Source organism: Pseudophryne corroboree, chromosome 2 (genome assembly GCF_028390025.1).
Source record: "Pseudophryne corroboree isolate aPseCor3 chromosome 2, aPseCor3.hap2, whole genome shotgun sequence".
NCBI classification, from domain to species: domain Eukaryota; kingdom Metazoa; phylum Chordata; class Amphibia; order Anura; family Myobatrachidae; genus Pseudophryne; species Pseudophryne corroboree.
Genome location: NC_086445.1, coordinates 294,077,469 through 294,097,647, shown reverse-complemented (window position 1 = coordinate 294,097,647; position 20,179 = coordinate 294,077,469).

The window sequence follows — 20,179 nt, the reverse complement described above, 5'->3', positions numbered from 1 at the left end:
TTTTACATGTGACTGGGCACCCACATCTTGGATATTAGGTGTGTGTGATTTGGTTTTGAATTATGTGTCTATATAATTGAATAATAAGTGCTATACAATATTGTCATTAAATGAGACAAACTCAACTTCTATAATATTTCAATATAGCACATCAGAATTTCCCTACCTAGCATGCAGTGGATTAAATATTTTCTTCATTGTTTAATCCATAAATTAATTGGTGGTGGACTGCCCCATCTCCAGCATACACAGTTGGAGAATAGGATCAAATCACAGTGTTAGGATCACTGTGCCATGAGCAAGCGGTAAGTATAGCTTGGGCTGGCTGAGATAACCCTGGTTCATTTACTAGTTCACACTTTGACGGTATATTTACTAAGGTTCAAGTTTTTAGATCTGGAGGTGTTGTCCACAGTGCTTAAAGTGGTCCTAGAGAGGTGGTGGAACTCACCCCCCTCCCCACGGCGCCCATGAAATAAAGGTATTGCGCGCGCCGTAGGCGCGCGCTGCAAAAAGGGGGTGTGGTCTCAAAAAGAAAGGGGCGTGGTCACACAATAGTAATAATGCCCACAGTAGTAGTACCCAAGTGGAAATTTTGAAGTGGGGGTATGGAAAAGTGAAGGGTGCAATTATGTGCGCGCCGAAGGCGCGCGCACTCCTGACAAGGGGCGTGGCCACGCAAAAGGGGGCGTGCCCTTCAGTGTAGTTTACCACACCATATACCCCTTATACACATTATGCACCACAATAGTAGGACCCCTTTCACATTATAGCTCACAGTATGAGCCGAAATTCACATTTATACCACACAGTATGAACCACATTCATATTACACCACACAGTATGAGCCAAATTCACATTACACCACACAGTATGAGCCGAAATTCACATTACACCACACAGTATGAGCCAAATTCCCATTACACCACACGGTATGAGCCGAAATTCACATTACACCACACAGTATGAGCCGAAATTCACATTATAGCACACGGTATGAGATGAAATTCACATTATAGCACACAGAATGAGCCAAAATTCACATTATAGCACAGAGAATGAGCCGAAATTCACATTATAGAGTGACAGAGTGACAGGGAGAGTGACAGCAGAGACATGGAAAGTGACAGCAGGGATATGGAAAGTGACAGCAGGGGAATACAGTAGGGACTAGGGAGAGAGAAAGGCAGCAGGTTAGATTACCTGTTTAGCAGCGGCGGTGGTCTGCGGTGCTGTGGATGAGTAGGCTGTGGTAGGCGTGACGTGGAGGCTGTGGGCCTCGGAGATAGTGCGGAGGAGGAGGCTGTGGGTGCGCAGAGGTCCGAGGGCGGGGCGGCAGAACTGGCTGAGGGCGGCTGCAGTGGATCTGGAACCAGGCTGGCTTTATTATCCCTGCCGCCGCATCGAGCTCCTGTGACCACGGCGCTAATATTTCAAAACTGCTGCGGACCGGCAGCCAATCAGCAACAGATTTGAACTAGTAGTGCCACGGTCACAGAAGCTCGATGCAGCGGCAGGGATAATAAAGCCGGCCTGGTCCCAGATCCGCTGCAGCTGGGAGTCTGGAACCTGGGCTTCCAGTGCGGCGGCGATGGTAGGGGCGGAGCGACGGAGGGCGGACCGGGAACGCAGCTTCTTTGTCGGCCCATACAGTAATGCCCCCAGCAGTAGCATCCCTTATACAATGCCCACAGTAGTAGTGCCCCTTATGCAATGCCCCCAACAGTTGTGCCCCTTATGAAGTGCCCCCTTTACAATGCCCTCATTAGCTGTGCACCCCATCAGTAATGCCCTTAATGGTAATGCCCCTGTGTAGTATTGCCCCTAGTCGTTTAGCCCCTGTAGTTTAGCCCCAGTAGTCATGCCCATACTGGTAATGCCCCTGCAGTTATGACCCCAGCAATTTACTCCCCCCCCTCTAGTTTAGCCTCTGAGTGGTAATGCCCCCAGTAGTTTTGCCCTCATGTAGTTTGCCCCATGTAGTTTAGCCCCCAGTGGTAATGCCCCCTGCAGTTGTGCCCCCAGTTGTTTAGCCCCTGTAGTTTAGCCCCCATGTAGTTTGCCAAAGTTAGTAATGTCCCCAGTAGTTTGCCCCCTTGTAGTTATACCCCCAGTAGTTTAGCTCCTGTAATTATGCCCCCTTGTAGTTTAGCCCCCAGTAGTAATGCTGCCAGTAGTTTGCCCCTTTGTAGCTTGCCCCCTTGTAGTAATGCCCCCAGTAGTTTGCCCCTTGTAGTTTGCCCCAGCAGTAAAGCCCCCCAGTAGTTTGCCCCCAGTACTAGAGCCCCCCAGTAGTTTGCCCCTCTGTAGTTTGCCCCAGTAGTAAAGGCCCCCAGTAGTTTGCCCCCAGTACTAGAGCCCCCCAGTAGTTTGCCCCAGTAGTTTGCCCCCAGTACTAGAGCCCCCCAGTAGTTTGCCCCTTGTAGTTTGCCCCAGCAGTAAAGCCCCCCAGTAGTTTGCCCCCAGTACTAGAGCCCCCCAGTAGTTTGCCCCTCTGTAGTTTGCCCCAGTAGTAAAGGCCCCCAGTAGTTTGCCCCCAGTACTAGAGCCCCCCAGTAGTTTGCCCCTCTGTAGTTTGCCCCAGTAGTAAAGGCCCCCAGTAGAAACGCCTGTGGTACACATATAGGAGGGAGGGAGGGAGGGAGAGGGAGAGAGGGAGGGGGGAAGAACTATACTTACCTAGCCCCGCTCCCGCCGCAGTCCTCTCTCGCCGCCCGCTCCTCTGCACTATGAGAGAGACGTCATGACGTCTCTCCCATAGCGCGCACTGACAGAGCCGGAAGCCGGAGCTCAGTACTGAGCTCCTGCCTACGGCTGCCGCTGCGGAGAGGGAGACGGGCGCCCGCTGGTAACGCGATCTCAGCGGGCGCCCGGCATCTCCCTGCAGCGCCGCCCGGGACATCGGGTTAGGTGAGCCGGGGGAGGCGGAACTGCGTTCCGTCTCCTGGTGGAACTGACGGAACGCAGTTCCGGCCCGTTCCGGCTCACTTTAACCCCTGGTTGTCCACATCAACCAACCAGATTCTACTTATCGTTTATCTAGCACCTTCTAGAAAATAATAGCTAGAATCTGATTGGTTGCTATGGGCAACATCTCAACTTCTAAAAACATGCACCTTAGTAAATATACCTCTATGGGTCTGATTGGTGGAAAAAAAGCAAAACTGTCGGTGGGGCAGATTTAAAATGTGCATAGAGCTTTTGATGTGAGTTTGTGCAAACTCAAATCTAATTGCATTGTAAAAATAAAACTGTCCTGCATTTGTGGGCTACATGAAAAAGGAGCAAGTATATATCCTGCATGCAAAATACAGTAAATGTACAGTATTTGCACCCCTTGCATTGCAACATGGTTTGTCCAGATGCAGTTACAGTATTTGCTCTGTTTTGCTTTAGTACCACATCAAAATCAGGCCCTATATTTGTAGTAGTTCTGCCTTGTTGTATTTATAGAAAGTAAACTATACAACAGAACAAGAGAAAATACTACAAAGTCATTACAGCCAGTGGAGGAACTTGTGAGTTATGAGCTCGGTGCAAACATTTCATTTGGGCCCCCCTCCTCCACCCCAACCCAAGTTCACAATATGGTTGACAGGGAGAGGTAGAGAGTGAAAGTGTAAGGCAGGGGAAGTCAGATGTTAACATAGAGTGGTAGATGGTGACAGTGGAAGGCAGGTGGAGGCAGTGGGTGACAGCAGAATTAATAAAAAAGTTTCAGGAGAAAGTTAAAGGTGCTTGAAATGTGTATTCTAATTCAAGAATGATATATATATATATATATATATATATATGATATATATAAATAAATATACAGTAAGTAGGGTATATGTACATTGGTGCAAAATAACAATGGAGCCAATGTTTCCAGGGGTAGATCCATAACAAAATGACATGGGGCCACCATGATAGGAAAATGGTGGTTAAGAGATAGTTAAAGATGAAAAGGTAGTGGGTGACATGGACAGGCAGAGGGTGACAGAGAAGGTGGCAGTGAAGGGTAGTGGATAAAGCAAGGGAATAGGTGACAGAGGGAGGCAGCGTGAGATGACAGGAAATGGATGACAGGGAAGGAAGTGGGTTATGCCAGGGGGATTTAGTTGGTGATGCGTAAAGGATGATGCGGAGAGGCAGTGGATGACAGTGCAAGGGTGACTGAGTGAAAGGTAATGAGGAGAGATAGTAGGAGATGGAGAGGCACTGAGAAATGGGAAAAAGGTGATGGAGAAAGCAAGTTGGTGACAGGGAGAAGGTGATGGGAAAAGGCAGTAAGTGACTTAGATAGGGTGACATGGAGAGGCAGTGGGTGACAGAGAGATGCAAAGGTTGATGCAGAGGGCCAAACACAGTGGAGGTGTGAAGTGATAGAGTTACTGAAGTGATGGGCCCAATATTCTAATAAGCAGAACATTCTTAAATAATGATTAAAACACTCTGGGAATAATTATGAAACCACTGTCTGCTACAATGTCTCACCTGGTAAGAGTGCACCCCCAGGGCATCAGCGCCCTCAGCTTTTTCATTGACTTTGGCTGTTCCAGCTGCAGCAGGTGAGGCTATCACTGATCCTCCCAGAGTCATTAATACTGCCTGCTCTGCGTCCACTCACTCTACACCTGGCAGAATCAGACACTAGTACACAGAGAGAACCGGCCTGAGCTACTGCACAATGCATACAGCTCCTCTAACTCAGCCACATCCAGAAGGGGGCAGAGCTGTGGCTGCTGTTTCTAGTGCAGACTCATCTGCTTTGTGTAACCTGACTCCCAATCACTGCTGGGAGAGAAGCCGCAGCTTATGGTTGCAGTCTAAGTCACTAGGTGGGTGATTGCTGCAGGATACCCAATCACTGTAGCCAGCAGTGATCAGTGCACACAGGGGGCAGTGTGTACTGATCACTATGGTTATGGGGGTTGCTATTAGTGGCAGCTTTGATTTCCCGAGGGTGGTAGGGGGTGTTCTATCTTCCACTCAGCATGTAGGGCCTGGAGCAGTAATTTCTGCTAATTACCCCTTTACTGCACAGGTGGTGGGAGATGGAGCTGGAGGGAGAACAGTAAACTGTAGAAGGGGGCCTTGGGCTGAATGAAGGGGCCCTGATATATGACTTCCAGGGTGGTAAAGGGTGTTTAATACACAGGGGAGGGGAGGATCATGGAGTGGGCTTAAAATTCATACTTTTATGGTGGGAGGGCAGCTTGCTTGACCAGCTGTTGGAACGCTGATATCTCTGGTTCAGGCCACAAGCTGCCAGTATCCACCGAAAGGGTAGAGTCCCAGTTTTTGGAGTATACCCTTAGAAAATATTTAAGTAGAACAGAACCCGAGATATCTGACTGAGAAGAGCAATTAACAGGTTTGGATGGGGACCACTGCTTTAAAGTCAGACTTCTCTTGTTCCCCAGGGGTAATTTCCAAAAATCTGGTACTCCTGGAAAAAGGGAACCCTCAGCTATCACCCTAGGGCCCTTGGGAAACAGCCAATTGAGATCATAGGAAAAGAAAGCACTGAATACAGTAGCCCACAAATGGAAAATCCTCCTTTCTCAGTTCCCCTCTGCCCTCAAATTACAAATCTGGCATGTAGCCGAGATGGAAAAATGTTACTTTTTTTCCATGACAGGGTTCACATGTTTAATCAAGTGTGGGCACCTTGGCTCTCTTCTGAAGGCACTTCTTTGAATTCTGTACCTACTACCCACATTTGACCCATGTGCAATGGGATAATATACTTTACCTGCTTCTACCTCTCCTTGTTAAACCTTTCTTGTTCGCTGTTTGTTTTCCTCTTTGTCTTTCTCCTTTTCTCCTGCATGATAACCCACTTTCTCTTTTCTCTTTGTTCTCTCATGGTTCTTCTGCTTCTACTGTAGTCTTGTTATCCCCTTTTACCTCTACCCCTTCCCCCATCATCCCTGTTCTACAATTTTTTTTGTTCTACCTACACACTTTGTCTACTGTTGTATTCATTTTACATGAAAAACTGCCTCAGCTATGCCATTTATTTTAGTTGTTTTGGTATAAACCTATGTGCACTAAAAATAAAGATTTATTTCCAAAAATTAAACACGCATTTTTGTCTCAGTTAACTTTCTATTGCAAAATGGAACACTGACCAACCAGCCATTACTGTTCCATTCACTTTACTCTACTATCAACAAAAACGCAAACAGAAAAAAAATAATGATACTAAGAAATTCTCAAAAGCAATTTTAAGCAAAATACTCTAACTGCAATAAAGATTATACAGTATCAAACACAAAGAAAAATACAACAGAAAGATAAAATGCAACACACACACACACACACACACACACACACACACACACACACACACACACACACACATATCCAGACAGATAAAGTAAAAGACCACCACTCACATTCAGCATAGGTATTTATTCAGATAAGAGATAGATACATGTCATAGCATGTTGGCAAACCTGACAGCCATTTCAACTGATTACTTTCAACTTTAACTCAGAGATATAGCAGGCACAGCATGGGCTGCTACCCACTTAGAAAAATCAATGTGCAAAACTTACCGAAGGAGTCCCGGCTAAGCCCTCTCTAAGCTCATTAGTTGCTGGACTTCCAGCTGAAGTGGCATGGCCAGTCAATGCACTGACGTAACAGGCAGGCCCCAGAGGAAAAACAGGGCTAGCTGAATAATCGCTCTGCACTGCACACCACATCAGGGAGAGTCACATCCAAATCGACCAGTATCAGCAAGCACATAATGCCACTTAGGGTATCTCTGTTCACAATGTCACAATAAAGAAAAAACAAGTCTGCACAAAAACACCTATAATCAAAAAGAGCATAATTGGCCAGCAAAGGGTAGTCTATCACTCACACACATTGACTGTAAATGCCAACATCCTGCATACAAAATGTAATCAAAACTGTGCAATAACCACAGCATACGCTGAAGGCAGAGGCATGTCAAGAAAAGGTTCAGTTTGTGTGGCCCAGGGGTACCACTATGCACATGCTGCTCTCATTTATTTGGTACTTACAGTGCATCCGGAAAGGATTCACAGTGGTTCACTTTTTCCACATGTTGTTATGTTACAACCTTATTTCATAATGGAATAAATTATTTTTTGTCCTCAAAATTCTACACACAATACCCAATAATGGCAATGTGAAAAAAGTTTTTTGGAGATTTTTGCAAATTTATTAAAAATAAAATACTGAGAAATCACAATGTACATAAGTATTCACAGCCTTTGCCATGAAGCTCACAATTTAGCTCAGGTGCATCCTGTTTCCACTGATCATCCTTGAGATGTTCCTACACCTTAATTGGAGGTAAATTCAGTTGATTGGACATGATTTGGAAAGGCAAACACCTGTCTATATAAGGTCCCACACTTGACAGTGAATGTCTGAGCACAAACCAACCATGAAGTCAAAGGAATTGTATGTAGACCGCCGAGACAAGATTGTCTCGAGCAGGGGTGGATTAGGATGGAAATAGCCTTAATATGGTGTGGTCTGATGAGGGGGTGGGGTCTGTTGAGGGGGTCGGGATTCCTCATCATTTGGCATAATTGTATGCAATTGAGGTCTTCCTTGCGTCTTTTGCTGCAGTTGTGTCTGAGACTAGGGGTGGATTGGGTACTAAACGTGGCCCTGTGACATTGGGCAGCACAAGAGGTATAACATACCATGTAGCCATGGCAGCATCACTCTACTGCCAAGATGGAATAACAGAATAAATGGGGACAAATCAGTGTACTGAGTGATAGGGACTGTCTGTCATGTGGGGGCACATGATAACACACAAAACAGGCCTCATAGACATGTCAGCCTACCAACAATCTTCCTGGTGATCCCTATGGCTAACCAGCCCCTGGTCTTGAGGCACAAATCTGGGGAAGGGTACAGAAAAATATCTGCTGCTTTGAAGGTCCCAATGAGCACAGTGGCATCCATCATCCATAAATGAAAGAAGTTCTGAACCACCAGGACTCTTCCGGTGGTCTAAACTGAGCAATCGGGGAAAAAGAACCCAAGTCAGGGAAGTGACCAAGAACCCAATGGTCACTCTGCCAGAGCTACAGCATTTCTCTGTGGAGAAAGGAGAACCTTCCAGTAAGGCAAACCTCTCTGCAGCAATCCGTCAATCAGGCCTGTATGGTAGAGTGGCCAGATGGAAGCCACTCCTTAGTAAAAAAAGCACATGGCAGCATGCCTGGAGTTTGCAAAAATGCACCTGAAGGACTCACAATCCATGAGAAACAAAATTCTCTGATCTGATGGGACAAAGATTGAACTCTTTGGCATGAATGCCAGTCATCATGTCTGAAGGAAACCAGCCACCACTCATCACCAGGCCAATACCATCCCCATAGTGAAGCATGGTGGTAGCAGCATCATCCTGTGGGGATGTTTTTCAGTGGCAGGAGCTGGTAGACTAGTCAGGATATAGGGAAATATAAATGCAGCAATGTACAGAGACATCCTGGATGAAAACCTGCTCCAGAGCACTCTTGACCTCAGACTGGGGTAATGGTTCATCTTTCAGCAGGACAATGACCCTAAGTACACAGCTAAGATATCAAAGGAGTGGCTTCAGGACACCTCTGTGAATGTCCTTGAGTGGCCCAGCCAGAGCCCAGACTTGAATCCAATTGAACATCTCTAGAGAGATCTGAAAATGGCTGTGCACCGACGCTTCCCATCCAACCTGATGGAGCTTGAGAAGTACTGTAAAGAGGAATGGGTGAAACTGCCAAAAGATAGGTGTGCCAAGCTTGAGGCAACATATTCAAAAAGACTCGAGGCTGTAATTGCTGCCAAAGGTGCATCAACAAAGTATTGAGCAAAGGCTGTGAATACTTATGTACATGTGATTTCTTAGTTTCTTATTTTTAATAAATTTGCAAAAATCTCAAAAAACCTTTTTTATGTTGTCATTATGGGATATTTTATGTTGAATTTTGAGGGAAAAAATAATTTATGCCCCTTTTAATAAGGCTGTAACTTAACAAAATGTGGAAAAAATTAACCGCTGTGAATACTTTCCAGATACACTGTACCACACAGGGCTCAAGAAAAAACAGCTGGGGTGATTTACCCAGTGTTTTCAGCAAGCACTGTAAGGAAATTGCTGAGAAAACGGCCACTGTGCTGTTTTCATGGAGGCATGCATTAGACTCTAGCACAACATTACAGTCTCCTAGAGCTCCACAGCTCACACACTAGAGAGGAAGGAGCCCAGATGGAGACTGCACTTGGCCCCCTCCTCTCTTAATATGCTCCTGACTGCAGGGTACCCCTCCCAACCAATGTGAGGCACACAATAATGTCTACATATTGCTGGCATAGGAAACAATGTGCATGTCTATATAGCAGAGTTGTAAAAATAAGCACGGAGACAAAGGCAACTAGATTAATGTGTGAAGGAAATGAACTGGGGTATTCCCCTACACCATTGTGAGACACATGGCAGTGTACCAAAGTAATCAAAAAGACTATGGTGGTCATTCCGAGTTGATTGCACATAGCAACTTTTTGCTGCTTGTGCGATCAACTTGACACCACCTATGGGGGAGTATATTTTAGCATAGCAGTGCTGCGATCACTTTTACATTGTTGGTTATGTAAAAGCATATGTGATTTATGTGGGAAGCTTCAAGCCAATCTGATATTTTATTTTAAATATGGCAATTTTGCATGAAATGGACAATGTTGCTAATTCAGGTCGGATCACAAATCTTGATCCAACCGGAATTATTGTGATTGCTCCACGGGCACATGCGCAGCACCCATCCTGCACATACGCCTGCACTTTCTGCAAGGGAGGGCACAGAAAATGTGATCGCCTCTGGGTGGCCACATAAAATGTGATCGCGGGGCGGGGGTGGGGGCGGTAATGCTCTTTTTCAAGAGTGGAGATGGAGCACTGGGGGGGCATAGCCAGCTAAATGGGGGGGCAGTGTGGTGTGAATGGGGGTGGGGAAATGGCGTGATCACAGCAGCTGCATAACATCACATGCAGCTGCCACGATCAGGAACATGGTGGTGGGCTTCCTGCGGGCGCAGCAGGAGGCTACCCTAATTCCTGCAATGTCATTGCAATATCTACTTCATCAAGGGGGGAGGTGGCGGTCAGCATTCTGGCCGGCCTTGCTCTACGATGTGCAGCCCCCAGCATGCAATCCAAAGGATTTCTAATTCTGCAATACTTACTGAATTAGGCCCAATGATTGGAGGTTTTTTGTTTGCATATAAAACACCACACATTGTCAAACATTCTTGACATTTTTTTAAAATATGGTTTTTGTAAAGTTTTTAAAAGCAAGTAAATAAGGTAAAGATTTCCAAGAATGACCACAATGCCATGGAGACAAAGTAACATGAGAGCATAGGTGATAACATATGTGAGCTATAGGTGGTTGAAAGTGAGTTTGATCAAAAAAATTGAAGATGCCAGAAGTGGTTGGTAAGGTGTACAAAGAGGAAAGGGAAGCATGAAAGGATAGGGGGGAAAGAGAGAGGGCAGTGATAGCAAGGCTAGATAAGGGAGGAGGGATAGAAAACCATTTACTAAGAGTACAGTCAGGGAGCTCATGAAATGTCAAGTGCGAGCCTTGAACTAAGGAGACCAGGGAGACCGAATTTCATAAAAATTTATGAAGGCACTTGTGTAACCAACTAGAGATGTATTCTAGATGGTAGGTGTGACAGATAGAGTTGTGTAAAGCAGAACCCAATTGGCTGCATTAAGAATGTGCCTAATGAGTGCCTAAGTGAGGTTTTTTTTTATCTTGGGTATAGGCTGTGGTAAAAGGGAGAATGAAAGGCAGTATGGAAATGAAATGCCTGTAAGTGAGAGGATTACAGTACACTGCACCATGTCCCAAAGAAGCACATGCTCTTTGGGCAATGTCACTATACATATATTGTATGTAAAGGTGCCATCTTCCCCACACCCTGCCAGCATCTGTCAGAATCCTGAGGGAATGCAGCTCAGAGGTAGTTAGAATTTTCTGGAATATGAACACAAATAGAGTATTTGGTGGCATGTTCTCAAATTATGGCCAATTTCTCCAGCTCCAGAATCATTCCAGTGTCCCATCCCCAGGCCCGATGTGAGGTTCCTTGGGAGGCCAGTAGTGGGGGTATTTACAAATTGTACCTTAGGACTGACCCATCCATAGAAATGAGCAGGAGCGTGGGCAAGGAATAGTGGGGAAAGATGAGCTGCCATATAACATTTGTAAAAATTTGAGAGACCAAAGTCGTTGCCCCTATAGTTATAACATAGAACATGAAAATTCACCCTGGGCCTCTTACCTGACCATATGAATCTAGACACTAAGTGTTGAAGAGTAGACATAAAGTGAGAAATTACTCTAACTGGAAATGTCTGAAAAAGATAGAGATATCTCAGGAGGATGTTTATTTTAATGTCATTGATGTGGCCAATCCAGGATACAAAATGTTTCCCCCAGGTCCCAAGATCACGGCAAATTTTCTCTAAGAGGGGATTGTAGTTCGCAGTGAACAACTGGTCATTGGATTTGGTGAGATGCACACCCAGGTACTTCAGGAAACTAGTATGCCAGTGAAAGTTGAAGTTTCTCTGTTAGTGAAGGCGTGTCATGGGGTCAATGTATAGGGGTGAACCTCTGTCTTATCTGAATTTCCACAGAAATTAAATAACTGGCCATAGCTATGAAGCTCGGCAAAAACTTCAGGAAGGGGAGAAGTAAGTTTAGTGATAGTAAGCACGACATTGTCTGCATTTAAGGCCAATTTATGGTCTACCGTGAAAATTTGGATACCGGTGATGTTGGGGTTACTGCCCAATTTAGAAGCTAAGGGTAACATAATCAATGCAAACAATAGGGGTGAAAGGGGACAGACCTGCTTAGTACCATTGTGCATATAAAATGTGGGGTAGGTAAATGCATTAGCTAGGACAAGGGCTTAGAAGTGAAAGGACTGCAGCATCAAACATACACAGCTCAAAAAAATAAAGGGAACACTTAAACAACACAATGTAACTCCAAGTCAATCACACTTCTGTGAAATCAAACTGTCCACTTAGGAAGCAACACTGATTGACAATCAATTTCACATGCTGTTGTACAAATGGAATAGATAACAGGTGGAAATTATAGGCAATTAGCAAGACACCCCCAATAAAGGAGTTGTTCTGCAGGTGGTGACCACAGACCACTTCTCAGCTCCTAAGCTTTCTGGCTGATGTTTTGGTCACTTTTGAAAGCTGGCGGTGCTTTCACTCTAGTGGTAGCATGAGACGGAGTCTACAACCCACACAAGTGGTTCAGGTAGTGCAGCTCATCCAGGATGGCACATCAATGCGAGCTGTGGCAAGAAGGTTTGCTGTGTCTGTCAGCGTAGTGTCCAGAGCATGGAGGCACTACCAGGAGACAGGCCAGTACATCAGGAGACGTGGAGGAGGCCGTAGGAGGGCAACAACCCAGCAGCAGGACCTCTACCTCTGCCTTTGTGCAAGGAGGAACAGGAGGAGCACTGCCAGAGCATTGCAGAATGACCTCCAGCAAGCCACAAATGTGCACGTGTCTACTCAAACGATCAGAAACAGACTCCATGAGGGTGGTATGAGGGCCCGACATCCACAGGTGGGGGTTGTGCTTACAGCCCAACGCCATGCAGGACGTTTGGCATTTGCCAGAGAACACCAAGATTGGCAAATTCGCCACTGGCACCCTGTGCTCTTCACAGATGAAAGCAGGTTCTCACTGAGCACATGTGACAGACGTGACAGAGTCTGGAGACACCAAGGAGAACGTTCTGCTGCCTGCAACATCCTCCAGCATGACCGGTTTGGCACGAATGAGCACACTGAGGTAAGATTCCTGGGGGGAATTCTCTGGGGTGCGGGGCTCCCTGTGCCTGCCGTGGCTGGGTGTCCCTGGGGCATCGCAATTTAACACTATTTCATCACTCCATGGCACTTATAGTTTGTTTTATATATACAGATGTAGCCACCTTTATCTTGACTGTTTCTCCGCCGAGACGGGCGTCTAGCCACGCTAATGCGATAGCTGAGTTTCATCACAGGCAGGCGCGTTGAGACGATCTAGATACTCATCATGCATTACACATCTCCACCACTGTGTCGCTAATGCTCCACTAATCCAGTACTTTCGATCGTACAGTATAGCGGCGGATTGATCTACAGCTCTGGCAATACTGTAGGCGTAACGGGAGGCGGTGGAAAAAAGTATGGAGTACTGTACAGTATGTGTATGGAGACGCAACTACAGTAATTGTGTAAAAGGAAGAATGTACAGTACAATGTATAAACACCGTGCTTTTAAAATATATGAGCGTCTGAGTTCGCTAATGCATAATGGGAATGGAGGACTAGCAAATGCGAGCGTCCGAGTCCTCTAAGGCATAAACCAACAGCAATGGGGCGGGGGCCGGGCGCTGTTTGCAGTACTTTCACACATGAAATTGGAAATCTCTCATGAGGCGTCGTGGGCTAGGGGTGAAGGCTCCCACCTCCCTCGCTGGGAGTCCAGGGTTCGAGACCTGATGTGCTTTCTTTCTTTTTTTTTTTTTTTTCTGTAATAATGCACTGTATTATTTTATTTACATTGTAAGACAGTCAATGGAAGGATGCACACAGGTTTCACATAAATCAAAGTACATCTGCAGGAGCGATTCTTTACGCTAAATGCACCTAAACAGCGGGAATGAAATGAGTGTATTCTGACGCTACCAACTGAGCAAAACAGTACTGTACAGTAGATCTTCAGCGTTTGTGTATTGCACAGGACCTGAATTTCCTCCCTGTGCAGGCCCCCAGGGGGGAAGGGCGATGGGGGTAGGGGGGAGACGATGGAAAATACTGTGCCTTTGAAATGCAATTACATGAGCGTCCGAGTACACTACGGCATACTGTAAACCAACACCAATGGGAAGGAAGTGCCAACCTTATTTTTAATGTGTTCCCGTGACATTCACTTTAAAAAAAAAAAAATTATCTCCAATACAGTACATCCAATGGAAGGATGCACACAGGTTTCACATAAATCAAAGTACATCTGCAGGAGCGATTCTTTACGCTAAATGCAACCTACAGTACAGTACGGTACTGTAAGTGAGCAAAATAGTACTACAGTGGGCGTTTGTGTATTGCACATGACCTGCATTCCCTCCCTGTCTACTGCATGATCTGTGCAGGCTCCCATGGGGGAAGGGCAACAGGCTAGCAGGAGGCGGAGGAAAACACCGTGCTTTACAAATGCGAGCGTCCGAGTCCTCTAAGGCATAAACCAACAGCAATGGGGCGGGGGCCGGGCGCTGTTTGCAGTACTTTCACACATGAAATTGGAAATCTCTCATGAGGCGTCGTGGGCTAGGGGTGAAGGCTCCCACCTCCCTCGCTGGGAGTCCAGGGTTCGAGACCTGATGTGCTTTCTTTCTTTTTTTTTTTTTTTTCTGTAATAATGCACTGTATTATTTTATTTACATTGTAAGACAGTCAATGGAAGGATGCACACAGGTTTCACATAAATCAAAGTACATCTGCAGGAGCGATTCTTTACGCTAAATGCACCTAAACAGCGGGAATGAAATGAGTGTATTCTGACGCTACCAACTGAGCAAAACAGTACTGTACAGTAGATCTTCAGCGTTTGTGTATTGCACAGGACCTGAATTTCCTCCCTGTGCAGGCCCCCAGGGGGGAAGGGCGATGGGGGTAGGGGGGAGACGATGGAAAATACTGTGCCTTTGAAATGCAATTACATGAGCGTCCGAGTACACTACGGCATACTGTAAACCAACACCAATGGGAAGGAAGTGCCAACCTTATTTTTAATGTGTTCCCGTGACATTCACTTTAAAAAAAAAAAAATTATCTCCAATACAGTACATCCAATGGAAGGATGCAACAGGTTTCACATAAATCAAAGTACATCTGCAGGAGCGATTCTTTACGCTAAATGCAACCTACAGTACAGTACGGTACTGTAAGTGAGCAAAATAGTACTACAGTGGGCGTTTGTGTATTGCACATGACCTGCATTCCCTCCCTGTCTACTGCATGATCTGTGCAGGCTCCCATGGGGGAAGGGCAACAGGCTAGCAGGAGGCGGAGGAAAACACCGTGCTTTACAAATGCGAGCGTCCGAGTCCTCTAAGGCATAAACCAACAGCAATGGGGCGGGGGCCGGGCGCTGTTTGCAGTACTTTCACACATGAAATTGGAAATCTCTCATGAGGCGTCGTGGGCTAGGGGTGAAGGCTCCCACCTCCCTCGCTGGGAGTCCAGGGTTCGAGACCTGATGTGCTTTCTTTCTTTTTTTTTTTTTTTTCTGTAATAATGCACTGTATTATTTTATTTACATTGTAAGACAGTCAATGGAAGGATGCACACAGGTTTCACATAAATCAAAGTACATCTGCAGGAGCGATTCTTTACGCTAAATGCACCTAAACAGCGGGAATGAAATGAGTGTATTCTGACGCTACCAACTGAGCAAAACAGTACTGTACAGTAGATCTTCAGCGTTTGTGTATTGCACAGGACCTGAATTTCCTCCCTGTGCAGGCCCCCAGGGGGGAAGGGCGATGGGGGTAGGGGGGAGACGATGGAAAATACTGTGCCTTTGAAATGCAATTACATGAGCGTCCGAGTACACTACGGCATACTGTAAACCAACACCAATGGGAAGGAAGTGCCAACCTTATTTTTAATGTGTTCCCGTGACATTCACTTTAAAAAAAAAAAAATTATCTCCAATACAGTACATCCAATGGAAGGATGCACACAGGTTTCACATAAATCAAAGTACATCTGCAGGAGCGATTCTTTACGCTAAATGCAACCTACAGTACAGTACGGTACTGTAAGTGAGCAAAATAGTACTACAGTGGGCGTTTGTGTATTGCACATGACCTGCATTCCCTCCCTGTCTACTGCATGATCTGTGCAGGCTCCCATGGGGGAAGGGCAACAGGCTAGCAGGAGGCGGAGGAAAACACCGTGCTTTACAAATGCGAGCGTCCGAGTCCTCTAAGGCATAAACCAACAGCAATGGGGCGGGGGCCGGGCGCTGTTTGCAGTACTTTCACACATGAAATTGGAAATCTCTCATGAGGCGTCGTGGGCTAGGGGTGAAGGCTCCCACCTCCCTCGCTGGGAGTCCAGGGTTCGAGACCTGATGTGCTTTCTTTCTTTTTTTTTTTTTTTCTGTAATAATGCACTGTATTATTTTATTTACATTGTAAGACATTGAAGGAGCGTCACAATCCCCTAGCTCAATTACATTGGGATAAGCGAGGTCTATGCACATTACGGTATACCGAGCTGGATCGCTTAGCAACCTGACAAAATGGCCGCCGACCGTGAACTCCCAGCACGTGGCAGCGCTCGGATATGTAGTGAGATACAATATGGCATACTGTACATTTCACGGTTCAGGGGGCAATGCTGAAGGAGCGTCACAATCCCCTAGCTCAATACAGTATCTCACGCTTACAGTATCTTACAGTATACGCTTACAGTATCTGTGTATTTTGGCTAGGGGATTGTGACGCTCCTTCAGCATCGCCCCGTAGCCTGCACAGCTTATGCCATTTCTCATTCCATACCCAACTGCTGCCTGCCACGAGGTGGGGGTGAATAAAAAAAATAATAAAGTGTGAAAAAAACTACAGTAACATGCATTAGTACTTAAGGAATCGAACCCTGGACTCTGAGTATAGGAAGCGAAACACTTCACCACTTCGCCGCAGACAAATGTATAAATCCGTTGGTTTTGATTATGCTGTAATGGCTACGGGATTAAGACGATAACATACTGTAGAAAATTCCTAATCTTGAGAGGCAATAGTGAACTTGTAACACACATCCATTTGCGACAGTGTACACTACTGGTTTTACAGTACTGTGTTTTGTCTGCGGGACTCGGACGCTCACATACAGTATTCATAAAGTATTGTAGATGGATCATATACTGTATGCTGTACTACTGTATTTGCGTCGGTGTCGTACTGTATATACTGTACAGTACTGTATTAAATAATGCAGCGTAATGAGTACAGTATTTGCTGTATGCAGCGTAATGAGACGCCTTAGTAAAGTAGTCCTTATTATGTATGTCAGTATTGTATTTTACGGGAGACCACACGCATGCGCAGTGGTGATTGTAAAAAGCGACATCTGGTGGCTGATCGCAGGTATTACACGTAAAGGTAACGCCAAACGTCAAATGTCTGTCTCCGTGCGATTAGATAGCCTCTCTGTGGCTATGCGCGCCTCGCTACGCCACAGTGCGCTGCGTATGGTCGAACGGGCCAACCGCCGCGGCCACTCAAGATAAAGGTGGCTACATCTGTATGTAACACCTTCACATAATTTTCTTTTACTCCTCACATTATTCACACATGCGGCAACAGCTGCTCCTACCTCTTTAACCCTATATTTTTATCACTCCTGCGATGCCCTGGGGTTGTCTGGCTGGGTGGCTCTGGGGTGTCCTGCCCCCCGGACCTGAACCCCTATAGTTAGTGTTAGGGACTTACCCAATGAGAGGCTGCCTTGATGCGGTGGGTAAGCTCATAGCCCTGGCCAGGAATATGCTAAGTGCCTCTGGTTACTACAGGTTGAGCTAGTGTTGGATAGTGCACCTGCTACCTTTTCCCTCTGTAAACATCCTCCAGCATGACTGGTTTGGCAGTGGGTCAGTAATGGTGTGGGGTGGCATTTTTTGGGGGGGCCGCAAAGCCCTCCATGTGCTTGCCAGAGATAGCCTGACTGCCATTAGGTACCGAAATGAGATCCTCAGACCCCTTGTGAGACCATATGCTGGTGTGGCTGGCCCTGGGTTCCTCCTAATGCAAGACAATGCTAGACCTCATGTGGCTGGAGTGTGTCAGCAGTTCCTGCAAGACGAAGGCATTGATGCTATGGACTGGCCCGCCCATTCCCCAGACCTGAATCCAATTGAGCACATCTGGGACATCATGTCTCCCTCCATCCACCAAAGCCACATTGCACCACAGACTGTCCAGGAGTTAGCGGATGCTTTAGCCCAGGTCTGGGAGGAGATCCCTCAGGAGACCATCCGCCACCTCATCAGGAGCATGCCCAGGCATTGTTGGGAGGTCATACAGGCACATGGAGGCCACACACACTACTGAGACTCATTTTGACTTGTTTTAAGGACTTTACATCAAAGTTGGATCAGCCTGTAGTGTGTTTTTCCACTTTAATTTTGAGTGTGACTCCAAATACAGACCTCCATGGGTTAATAAATTTGATTTCCATTGATCATTTTTGTGTGATTTTGTTGTCAGCACATTCAACTATGCAAAGAACAAAGTTTTTATTAATAATATTTCATTCATTCAGATCTAGGATGTGTTGTTTAAGTGATCCCTTAATTTTTTTGAGCAGTGTATAAGATTCCAGTCTACCCTATGGAAGACCTATTCTTACTCTAAGGTCATCACCACGGTTAGGAGGAATTTTTATTAGCCACGTGTATTATGTCAATGAGATTACAAGTGTTGCCTGAAGCTTGATGGCCAAATTGTTTCAAGTGAACAAGGCGATAATTTGCACTAGTCAGGTGGCCAGAATGTTTGCATGTTTATGGATAATGGTGGCCTCATCAAATTTCTGTTCCAGTAAGAATAGAATTATAAATGCCTAGAAGCAGATTGAAAGAGTGGACAGGAATTGTTTTTAAAAAGTAGCCATAAAACTGTTGGAGTCAGGAGCTGCAGATGGCTTAAGGGCTTTGGCTGCACATGCTTATGATGCATTGCTTAAGCTGTGATGCTATGATTCAAGGATGAGAGTTTGGCAACTGATAAGTGCAGTAAACTGCATAAAGTGAGGTAGTTACAGGTAGTTAAAGAATGTATGTGGAGAAAGGTCTCTATTATGGCGGTTGTAGAGCAAGGAATAGAATTAGCAAAAAATTATTTTCTTTTGCTTGAGGGTCATAGTGCAATTTTCCATAGGGATCCCTAATATAAAGGATTCTATTTTTAGTGAACTTAGCTCTAAGTTTGCATTCAAGAATGGCATTAGCTTTATTGCATGTACCTAAAATCATAGCTGGAGCCATTTATTGGTGTGGGATTCATTAGTGTAGAGGTGCTGGTTAAGTTGGCTTCTATACATTTGGAGTGGGCAAAAGGATTTAACTTTGGGAAAAATTTGACATTTGAGCATAGAGTCAGCAATACGGGATCCCACGGTTGCAATTTCTTGTTGCTCTGTCATTTTCCAAAAGGCAGAGATTCATAGGAATTGGCCCTGAAGAGTAGCCTTAAGGGCTTTCCAATTAATAGAGGGTGAAATCTGGTCAGGAGTGTAATGCTCACAGAAATTGGTAATTGCATGGACAAAGTGGGTATGGACCTCATCTTTGAGCAGTAAAAAGTCATCCAAGCACTTATGGGATGAACAGAAGGGAATTCAAGGCCAAGGAAAAGTGCAGAGTGGTCAGACCCTGACATGCGAGAGAGCTTTGAAGCATGAAGGGTGGGAGTGGAGTAATTCTCCATGAGAAATAAATAAATGTGTTAAAAAAGTTTATAGAGAGGAGAATAATGGTAGTATTCTTTTGCAGAAGGGTTTAACACTCTCCAGAAGTCATATACATTTTTGTAGCTTCAGCAGAGAAGTTAGTTTTAAAGATTATCTTGTTTGACAAGGCTAGAGCTTGTAAGGACGTGTTCTGTCCATCAGTGGAGAGAGCACAATGTTAAAGTTGCCCCTGATTATAATCTTCCCCTTAGTGACATTGAAGAGTTTGATGAAGACCATGAAGAAAAATGTATATTGAAAAACATTAGATGCATATAAGTAAGCAATTGTAATGGGGGTGCTACCAGCAGAGATTACAAAGAGTAAAAAGCAACCGTGAGGATCTACAGTATATTGTATGTGAAGATCCACGAGAAATGGGGAAGAGTTAGATATCACAATGGCAATCCCTATAGATTTGTGGTTAGTGTAGGAGCAAAAGGTTTGGTGAAAGTCTTGTTCAAGCAATTTTTGTTTTTATGCTCAAAACCACAGGATAATATATTCAGCTAACTGACAATTACACAGTAATTGCCATTCATAAGCAGTGATGTGCAATGGTTGATAAACTGCAACAAAATCACAGCTTAATACAGCCTCAAATAAGTTGAAGTACTG